A 9,732-nucleotide genomic window follows, 5' to 3' on the forward strand; every position below is an offset into this window, starting at 1 on the left:
GCCTGTGTAACAAAAACGATTTCTTGTAACTTTTTACAGGAGATACACCAGGGCTGAATCCAGGATCCAGCCCTGAGTAAGAAAAACATATGCAAAGTATTTGATATTACATTTACTTAACATTCCCATTGAGATCAATGGTATTATTGTGTTAAGATTGTGTTGCATATTGCAACAACTGTATCTATTGCATTGAAAAGTCTATTGCTCATTGAAAGTATTCAATTGCATTATCTCATTCTGAGAAAGTATTTTTATACCTACTTGTGGTTCTAAAATAAAACAACAATATATTTTATATACAAAACAATTGGCCTAGAGTTCAGTTCTTGAGTGTGTGAGACCATTTGCTGACTGAGTGTGTACAACAAATGCTTTACACTGTCCTCTGATACTGCCTTACTGATCGACCAAGCTACCACTTTAGAGAGTAAGGTTATATCTAACTTTAACCTCTGCCAAACCTCTGGGGACTGTGTACTCTGTGCACACTGTACCTTACTTTGGTGCAGTGTATACAGAGCCACTTTCCTACTGGTGGTAGTGAGGGAATCCATGGAGAAGGTCAATGACATCGAACTGGAGAGAGCGACCAGCTGTTTTTAGAGCAGTTGTGCATTTCCGGGACATACTGCAGGAATTTCATCTGTTAGTCAAGTCAGACAATATGGTGTTAGTAGCGTATCTCAACAGGGAGGGATCAGGTTGAAATCTCTGGATCAGGTGGCAGTCATATTGTTTCGGTGGGTGTATGGTCATCTACTTTCCCTGTCAGTGATTCACATCAGATGTTCAGACAAGGTGATAGCAGATTCCCCGAGTCGGGTGTTTCTATCCTCTCAGGAGATGTCTCTATCTGTTCCGATTTTTCAACAAATTTGCAGGTGGTTTGGTACCCCTTATGCGGATCTGTTTGCTTCTCAAGTCAACGCCCAGCTTCTGAGCTTTTGCTGCAGAGCACCTCAGACAGGGGCATGGGGAGTGGCTGAATTAAAGATTCAATGGCCAAATCATCTTTTGTATGCCATCTCCCCTGTTTCCTTGATTCCCAAACTGCTGGCCCGTCTTTAAGGAGAGAACAGTGTGATGGTGGTAGTTGTCCCCTTTAGGCCAAGAAGGTCATGGTTTCAATTCTGAAAGTGGTTACTGTGCAGGGTCCATGGTTAATCCCAATTCACCTATCCCCCTTGAGGTCTTCCAACAAAGTACTGTCCCAGAAACTTCAGTTGTGGTACTGGAAGTTGAAAGGAGAGGAGGGCGGCATAGAAGTTTGCTCTCACAATTAGCTCATGCTGTTCAGAATCCTCACATGCCTTCTACTTTAAAGTCATATGGCAGATATTGGAGTCATTAGCAGAACGGGTGTTGCTGCTGCTTGTTGAATGTTCCCTTCTGGATGTTCTCGAATTTCTTTGGGAGGGTTTTGAGAAGAGGCTTGCCATTTTCACTGTCTGTGCTTAGTAGGCCACAATCAAGGCTTTCAGTAATCCATGGGGGAATTTGAAGGATAAAGATGATTTTGTTTCTCATCTGTTGAGGTTTTCTTTCTTTCTCACCCAGTGGTGAAGTCTCTTTTTGCTCTTTGGGATTTGCCTTTAGTATTGAAGAACCTCGCTTCTTTTCCTTCTGAGCCTCTTGATCCAGCTGACATTAAGTTTGTTACCTTGAAGATTGTATTCTTGGTAGCCATAGTGTCAGCTAGGTGGATTGGAGAACTTGCTGCACTCATGGCTTAAGAATCTTATCATTCCTTTCGTAAATATGGAGGGGTTCTTAAGTTAGATTCCTCTTGTGTTCCTACGTGTAGGAAACTGGAATTTTGTTGCAGTACCCCCAATTTTTGCCTGGTATCTGGTGCAACTTTGACTGAAAGTTTGCTGGGTTCTTGTTAACCAGGTTCCCAGCACCATGTTCTTTCCCTAAACTGTATGATTGTTCCACAATTGGCACCCCTATGGGATTAATATTATTATTTAACATTTGTCAAGCGCATTGCTACCCTAGGGCTACCCAGCGCTAGCGGCAAGACAATAGGGTACGTGGTTGGATTATAGGGCAGAGTGTTGAAATAACCAGGTCTTGAGAAGTTTTCGGCAGGGGAGATGATGAGATTCCGAGCAGAGGTGTAGGGGCATTGTGTTCCAGAGTCTGGCTACATTGTAGGAAAAAGATCTTCCTCCGCTTCTTACCCTCCTGATTTTGGGGATGAGTGCGATGTTGAGATTGGCTGATCGAAGGCATTTTCTTGGGCGGTAGGAGGTAATGAGGGAGCTGTTGAGAGAAGGTCCATTACCCCACAAGGTCTTATGGGCTATACACAGAGCCTTAAATGTTACTATTTCCAAAACCGGTAGCCAGTAGGTAGGGTCTTCAGGGCCGGCTTGGCCAACTGTTTTTTTGGAACCCCCAGCAACAGTCTAGCAGCGCAATTCTGTGCGACTTGGAGCTTCCTTATCATTGCTTTAGGCACTCCTATGTAAAGGTAATTTCCATAGTCCAGGCACGATAGGACCAAGGCCTGTATTGGGGTCCTCCTTACACTCATTGGAAGGGGAGGGAGAACCTTCCGAAGTAATCTGATGGTGCCAAAGCAGGCCCCTGTCACTCTCACTGCTTGGTGTTCGAACTTAAAGGAGTTATCTAACCAAACGCCCAGGCTTTTGATCCTGGTCTTGGGGGTTGGGGCAGGACCCAGGCAGGTGGGCCATATCTGTTTAAGATCCATGCAGCCGTTGAGGGACATCAGCATCACTGAGACCCACTCCGAGAGTGGCCCAGCTGCTTTGAATTTCCTTCTGCGAGCTGTTTGCGAGGTGCATCTTTGCGCACCAGCCCAGCTGACCTAACCACCCTGCTCCCAAGCCCACTGGCCCGGGTCTCAAAACACCAGCTGTGCCCCTGTGCTCCAAGACCCCTTACGAACTGAGCCACAGTTTTGGAGCCCTCGGACTTGCCTGCAAGTCCCCCGGTGCATCCTCTTTCCAGGTGCCCCCGCTTCTCCATAGCACACGCTACCAGCTTCACTAGCAACTTGCTCCTAGTAGAACTCGGGCAGTTCCCGAAGAATTGCTGGTAGTACTTTGAACCTTGGCCCATTACTATTCCGATCCCAGAAGATGAACCCCTGAAACAGACTGTACCTACCTTTATGCATCTTTGACTTTTCCTCCCATGGGATTGCTTTGTACGTAAAAGCGCACAGGTTTGAACGTTTACTTGCCTGTGCATATTTTTGCCCAGAAGCATTAGTTCTGTTTTTCCTCCGTTTAACTTGAGACAGGAGTGCTCCAACCTGGAGGCCACTTTCTCCAAACAGGTTTCAAAGTCTGAGGGAAAGTTTCGGGGATTACCAGCTGTGTGTCATCTGCATAGATGATGATTTTTATCCTGTGCGGCAGGATGATATCAGCACGTGGCCACATGTACACATTGAACAATGTGGGGCTCAGGGAGTATCCCTGCGGGACTCCGCAGCTGAGCGCTAAGCTTCTAGAAGTTGACTCCCCTGAGAAGACCTGAAAAGTTCTGCTGTCTAGGTAGGATTAGACCCAGGTAACCGCCTCACCTGAGACATCCAACCTCCTGAGTCTCTCCAGTAGGATGTTCAAATTAACTGTATCAAAAGCTGAGCTCAGGTCAAGGAAGATAATGGCCATTGCTCCTCCTTGATCAAGGATCGGCTTAGATTCCTCAACCACTGTAAGAAGGGCCGTTTCAGTTCCATGATGAGGACGGAAGCCGGTTTGGGTAGGGTGCAGGAGGTCATGGGTTTCTAGAAAGCCAGAGAGAGTCGAGTTCACATGTTTTTCCAGGATCTTAACGATCGCTGGAAGCAATAAAATGGGGCGATAGTTACCTAAATCATCAGGGTCCAAGCTATTTTTTTTTTAGTAAAGCCTTCACCATGGCATGTTTCCATGGTGAGGGGACTAATCCAGTGGCGATGGACAGATTTACCATTTCTAATATGGTGGGGAGTATCACGTTTCCGGCTTTACGTAGAACGTGGGGGGGAGCTGGATCTAGGGGGGAGCCTAATTTTATTTGAGAAATAATTTCTGACAGCTTAGCCAGATTCAAGGTTGGGAGTTCCTTAAGTACGTATTCTGGACAAAGTGGGGGCTTGTCCGTTATAAGGAGGTCACTAGGGCGGGGTAAACTGGGCAATGCAGTATATATATTTTTAGTTTTTCCTAGAAAGAAGGATCCCTTGTAAGTCCCTAATAAGTGGTATGCTACATCTTTAGATAGTGGGGGTTCCCAACCCCCGTCCTGACCTCACTTTTTGGCAGCAAGACAGGTGGGAAAATAAGTAGGATTAGGAAGTGTGCCCACATTCAGCCAGCACCACCCCTAGGGCTGGCCAGCTGATATGGACCCCACATTCCAGATTCCTCCATATTGTTTTGGATGGAATTAGCCTTCTAGGGTCAGGGTTATGCCCACTTCTCACAGGAAGTGGCCATATAGAGGGTGTAGACATCCTAAATGTAGTTAACCCATTGGCTACTACCTGTCACTTCTCATAACTCCCCTAAATTGAGTATTTAGGTCACTCCCCTGAACCCAAAAACTCAGCTTTGACGGATCAACAGAAGAAGGACGAAGAAGAGTCACTGCCTAGTGAGAACTGCTGCAGAACTTTGGCATCAAACCCCTCCGTCCTCAGCCCTCTCTCGATAATCGCAACAGAGTGACTCGTCCTGCAAGCTGGAGAATTACCAAAGCCTTGAGTAGCCTTCCAGCACTTCGACAAACACCGAAAGTCTCCCTTGGAGTAGAGGAGCTACTCCCCTGCAGTCCGCAGGCACCAAGAGGCAGAGTCCGGTCCATTGCCTTGCAGCTCCCCTGCCTAACCGACACAGCAGATGACCAGGAGAAGGTACTCATGCTCTAAAAGGTCAGATATGTCTCCCTGCCGAGTTTGAAGACACCAGGACCAACCGGAGCCATACAGCACCAACCCCCAGGGTACCGGACGCCCTGCACCAAACACCAGCAGCGAGAGTCCAGTCCGGATTCTCAACACACCGGGACCATGCAGCCGTTGAGGGACATCAGCATCACTGAGACCCACTCCGAGAGTGGCCCAGCTGCTTTGAATTTCCTTCTGCGAGCTGTTTGCGAGGTGCATCTTTGCGCACCAGCCCAGCTGACCTAACCACCCTGCTCCCAAGCCCACTGGCCCGGGTCTCAAAAAACCAGCTGTGCCCCTGTGCTCCAAGACCCCTTACGAACTGAGCCCCAGTTTTGGAGCCCTCGGACTTGCCTGCAAGTCCCCCGGTGCATCCTCTTTCCAGGTGCCCCCGCTTCTCCATAGCACACGCTACCAGCTTCACTAGCAACTTGCTCCTAGTAGAACTCGGGCAGTTCCCGAAGAATTGCTGGTAGTACTTTGAACCTTGGCCCATTACTATTCCGATCCCAGAAGATGAACCCCTGAAACAGACTGTACCTACTTTTATACATCTTTGACTTTTCCTCCCATGGGATTGCTTTGTACGTAAAAGTGCACAGGTTTGAACGTTTACTTGCCTGTGCATATTTTTTATCAAAAACTGTACTTACCTTGGAGCAAAGTTCTTGAAATTTGAAATATATATAAAAAGAAAAAATCTTTTTCTAATTTGGTCTCGGATTTATTCTTTGAGTGTGTCTCATTTATTGCCTCTTTGAGTACAATAAATGCTTAGCACTACTCTCCGATAAGCCTAACTGCTCGCCCCCTGGTCGGGCGGAAACTCCTCTTAATCCCTTAAGGATGGCGTTTCCACCGTCGGAATTATAATGTTGGTTTCCGACAGCCAATCCATGTTGGCCTCTCCATTTAGCTGCAGCCCAGGCTATACGACACATGATGGGGGTGAAGCTAAAGCCCTTTTAGTCCAATGGGTGCTGCGCGCCTGCTGAGATCTGTAGAGCAGCGACAGGGGAAGCCACTTACATTTTGTGAAACATTATAGATTGCAGAGTGTTTGGAGGATAATAAGAATGTTGGGCTTGGGCTGTTGGATTCAGTTTTGTGCCCAAGCTTTCTTTATTTTGTTAAATAAATTACTGGGTCTTTTCAACATCATTATATTTGGTGTAGTCTGTCTTTTTATTATCTTTTGGAAGTTGTGATCGTCACCTTCCACTGCTTTGGTATTCCTCAACAGTAATGAAGTGAGACAATGACAATATGGACGTAGAGGTAATGCTCCTATTACTTACCGGTAATCTTTATAACTCTTAGTTCAGATTGTCCTCGTCCATTTACTAGGTCCATCACTCCCTCCCAGTCTACTGTCCATCACTCCCACCCTCCCAGTCTCAAGTCTATCACTCCCTCCCTCCCAGTCAACTGTCCATCACTCCCTCCCTCCCTCCCAGTCAACTGTCCATCACTCCCTCCCTCCCTCCCAGTCTACTGTCCATCACTCCCACCTTCCCAGTCTGGAGTCAATCATTCCCTCCCTCCCAGTCTAGTGTCCATCACTCCCTCCCTCCCAGTCTCGAGGCCATCACTCCGACCCTCCCAGTCTAGTGTCCATCACTCCCTCCCTCCCTCCCAGTCTACTGTCCATCACTCCCACCTTCCCAGTCTGGAGTCCATCATTCCCTCCCTCCCAGTCTAGTGTCCATCACTCCCTCCCTCCCAGTCTCGAGTCCATCACTCCGACCCTCCCAGTCTAGTGTCCATCACTCCCTCCCTCCCAGTCTCGAGTCCATCCCTCCCTCGCAGTCTAATGTCCATCACTCCCTCCTCCCAGTCTCGTATCCTTCACATCTGATTGTGGAGGGCTCGGGATTCCAGGAGGAATGCTGGGTAAGGTGTATCCTTATAGGCCATGGGAGGGACACCCTTACAAGCATTTCCTGTTCCTTTTTCTCTCTCGAGTGGTGGATTACACCTTATTATAATAAGTAAACGTTCCTGTCTCATCAGAATTGCAAGTCAAGTAGGCACACCATAAACCGGGCTAATTCACCTGCTGTCTCCCAAGAAATGCTGGGGAAGGAAGTATGGATCTGAAAGGAAAGTCGGATTCAAACGTTTTACTGCCGAAAACTTAGCATTCCAATTACTGCCCCTCCCTCTCGAACTACCGGGACCCTTTGTGTTCAAAATATTTTATTAGTTTTGCATAGATACGTAAACAAAGACAATACAGAAAACAATATTATAAATCAAAAATACCTAAAAATTAAAATCATACACTAAGCAATCTCATCAATGGATATCAAATACAATAGGTAATACAATATTCTAGAATCCAATAAACATAAGAGGAAAGGGGAGAAGGGCACATAAAAAAGACTGTAATGCATAACCATCTACAAAATTACAATTAATAATATACATAGAAGTAAAAAAAAATCAAGATTAGCAGAACTAATACAATACTTAAGAAGATAAATAAGTATCAACAGGTAACCAAAAGGAGTCATAAAATAAAGGCTTATGAGCAATCCCCTTTAACGATAGCTGAGATCCTCTTCTGGAAAAGATAACCCACGACCACCAAGCAACCGGGACCCTTTGTATGTGTAATTCAGTGGAAGAAATAAAATGGGTTAACATTCCGATCCACTTTAATGTGTAACTAACTTCTGACAGTTGTATTTTTCGCAAATGTATTTACCTGTATGGGTTTGATAACGTGCCACTGAGTTTTCAGTAGGGGAAGCAATAGTACAAAATGTTCCGAAAGATTTCCTTCATGTGCTCGACAGTCACTCGGGTTTCCTGCGCATGCGTGGTGTGCCAGTTTATTACGTGCTTTACGACATTGGCGGTCATGATGACTCTCTGTGGAAATATGTTGTCAGAACCTAACTGGACACTTGGACTTTGTCCTCTTTACAGCTGATGTCAGCAACTTAACGAGGGAGCACGCACAATGCCGGACAGGCTGTCCGAGGAAGGAGGGTGCTCCCTGAGTGCACACAACTTAACTCCTTACTTGCAGCCTGTTGGAAAATCACGGTACCTGGAGTCGTTACCTACTTGGAAACCGCGCCAGTGTGCTGCTGACGTTGTTGCAGATAATGGCTCTCAAAACGTGTGCGCCTCATTTGTGCACAAACAGCTATTTTACTGAAGGCTAAATACCACCCAATAACACTGCCCCACTACGTTGACAGCAGGGGCGTGGCTTCCATTGGTGCAGCAGGTGCACTGGCACCGGGGCCCAGAAGCCTGAGGTGGCGCACCGAAACCTAATTATTCTTGTATTTTACTATTAGGGCTCCCGGTTTTATGTCTGTTTCTTTTTTTTTTACATTTGTGTCTGTATTTATCCATATATATTTCTTGCCAATTTTACCTGTATTTATTCACATTCAATTAGGGTTTTGTGATAAAAAATGTGAACCTGAAACTGGTATATTAACACAATTATTTAACCGATAAATATGCAGTCATGCTTGAATGCCAGCCAGGTTTTAGTGATATGAACGCCCGCAGAAGATAAATCAATGCACTTATATGAAAATAGGCAAATTTCAGTATCACCCTTGTACATATCTACTAGTGTTTAAGCCTCCTTACTAAAAATCTTTTCTTTTTTTAGCCCCATTACCTATCAATCCACACAGCTATAGGCTTGGTAGTCATGGCAGAGAGTATTTAGAATCACTCAAAAAGCAACCCAATCTCCAAACCCAATCCTTATGTAAAAATAAATACAGCCAAGAAATAAATGGTTTTCTGTCTATATTTATCTGTAATAATCAGTAAAACGGAAACCAGGGAACCTTATTTATACTTCTACCAGCAGACAAGGGGGCATTTCTTTACTTGCACTAAAAAGCCCGTGACACACTGGCTACGCTACTGCCCAACAGCTCATGGAAACGTGTTTTTTGTATCTTTAGGGACGTTGTAAACACAGGGGTGGAGAGTAGAGATAGGGAAGGGATGGAGTACAAATTGGGGGTAAGGGAGTTTTTATTCACTTTTTGTAGGAGAGTAGGATCTGCTTCTTATAGTTACCCCCACTTTTTGCTGATGTTTCACTATTTTCGCCTTAGACTGGCTGGCATCCTGCTATCCAGGACCCCAGCCTAGCTGCTTTCTCCTCTAAATTGATTGCATGTACTTTAGGTACACTCCAGATTGGATTCTGGGGTACCTTTATAAGTCCCTAGTATATGGTATACTATGTACCTAGGCATAGGTACCCCAGAGGCCTCCCAAGGGCTGCAGCATGTATTGTGCCACCCCTGAGAGACCACTCAAACTGACACCACAGGTCTGCTACTGCAGCTGTGTAAGGTGGTGCATGCACCCCTTACTTAGTTATAGGTTCACTATACCTACCTTATATCACTGCACATATAAACCTATCAGTCACCCCTATGGCAGGCCTTATTAATCCTGAAGGCAGGGTGCTGGGTTTTATGTGCGAGGGTGCCCATGCATGAGCATAGCCCCTCTGCAGCCTTTGGAACCTATTCTCCGGTGTTGTTCTGTGATGCAGCCAACCATATACTTTTAAGTGCATTATAACCTCGAGTTAAATGCTAACTTTAAAACTGCTGCTTAGAAACATGTTGTGTTTGGTGTCAAACACCTTGGAATCATACCTCATCACTAGTAACTGGTGGGGGAGGTATGATTTCATCCTCCTAAAGGGACATATGCAACACACCGATACTCCCGGTACCAGCTTTCTCGACCTAGGCATCACAAAATGGATGCTGCCAGACACAGGTCTGCCGTCCTGCTGCTGAGCCAAGCTTGAGTAG

General features: G+C 45.9%; 1 long non-coding RNA gene across 1 annotated transcript in view; it reads right to left on the bottom strand.

Moving 5' to 3' along the window:
* The window catches only part of LOC144828599 (uncharacterized), a 108,367-nt gene extending 100,648 nt beyond the window's left edge, over positions 1-7,719 (bottom strand). The window contains exon 1 of the long non-coding RNA XR_013610493.1: positions 7,626-7,719. This is a non-coding gene — a long non-coding RNA (uncharacterized LOC144828599). The remainder of the gene's footprint in view (positions 1-7,625) is intronic.
* Positions 7,720-9,732: the final 2,013 nt, after the last annotated feature.

This window comes from Lissotriton helveticus, chromosome 4_1, assembly GCF_964261635.1.
Source record: "Lissotriton helveticus chromosome 4_1, aLisHel1.1, whole genome shotgun sequence".
NCBI lineage: Eukaryota > Metazoa > Chordata > Amphibia > Caudata > Salamandridae > Lissotriton > Lissotriton helveticus.